This window comes from Castanea sativa, chromosome 7, assembly GCF_040712315.1.
Source record: "Castanea sativa cultivar Marrone di Chiusa Pesio chromosome 7, ASM4071231v1".
Lineage (NCBI taxonomy): Eukaryota > Viridiplantae > Streptophyta > Magnoliopsida > Fagales > Fagaceae > Castanea > Castanea sativa.
In genome coordinates, this window is record NC_134019.1 from 27,079,936 (window position 1) to 27,081,372 (window position 1,437).

A 1,437-nucleotide genomic window follows, 5' to 3' on the forward strand; every position below is an offset into this window, starting at 1 on the left:
CGCAGAAGTGGAGGATGATGAAAATATTGTGTTAAAGGATAAAGGAACTCATAGTTCACATGATGATCATGGAGAAAAGAAGGACAACCTACCCTCCATTCTGATGTAGGACACAATTTATTGTTTAATTATTGTAATTTATTAATTTTGGTATTTTTATGTAAAAAACGTTATTTTAAGTTTAGGTGATTTATTTCCTTGTTTTTAGGTACATTTAACGCTTTTTAGGTCAAATTTGATTCTAGATATGGTAAGGTATCAATTAGGAGTTATTTTAGAATATATTTTCTTGTCTGTCAAGTTTTGTGGAGTCCTTAAATAGGCTCTGAAGTCTGTAAACGTTTTTCAGAATATTGTTGAATAAAATTCAGAAAAGGTGAGGCTTTGCTCTCTTTTGGTTCTTCAAGAACTGTGAACTTATCAAGGATTCTTCCTTGTGGCGTTCAAACTTTATACCTTTGGTTCGTAATTCTTTATAATCATTGGGTCAAGGTCAACTTATACCTTTGGTTCGCGTTTCGATTATAAACGTTGGGTCAGGGTTTCTATCAAAAATCTGAATTTTAGCTTTCTTGGGCAAGTATTCCAATATTTTTGTTGGGTCTCAAAGCGTGTCGATTGAGGTTCGCATCACAGTCCAATTTAGGATCTTAGTTCTCCTATTGATAAGAGGTTTGTTCCTAAAGCTCCATTTCCTCAAAGGGTAATCAGACCTTAGAAAAGTGCACAATTTGGAGATATTTTAGAGGTTTTTAAGCAAGTGCAAATAAACATACCATTTCTTGATGCAATTCAATAAGTTCTTGCTTATGCCAAGTTTCTAAAAGATCTTGTTACATTGAAGAGAAAGATAAATATCCCTAAAAAAACAGTTTTGACAGAGCAAGTCAATTCAATCATTCAAAGTAAATATCCAGTAAAATGTAAGGACCCAAGATCTCCTACAATTTCGTGCAAGATTGGGGATCGTTTCATTGAGAGAGCTTTGCTAGATTTGGGGGCAAGTGTGAACTTATTGCCATATTCAGTGTATTTACAGCTAGGTTTAGGGAAGTTAAAACCCACAACCATGACACTTCAATTAGCTAATAGGTCTGTGAAAATCCCTAGAGGTATTGTTGAGGATGTGCTGATTAAGGTTGATGCATTCTATTTTCCTATTGATTTGGTTGTGTTAGACACTGAGCCTGCTCTAAATTCCAATACACAAATCCATGTCATTTTGGGTTGCCCTTTCTTAGCCACATCCAATGCTTTGATCAATTTTCGGAGTAGTAAAATGAAAATTTCTTTTGGAAATATGACCGTTGAGCTTAATATCTTCCACATAAGTAAACAAGTGCTAGACAATGAGGATATATGTGAGGTTGATATGATTGAGAGTCTAGTCTATGATACCTTCCTACAATCAAGTTATGAGGATTCTCTAGAGGCTTG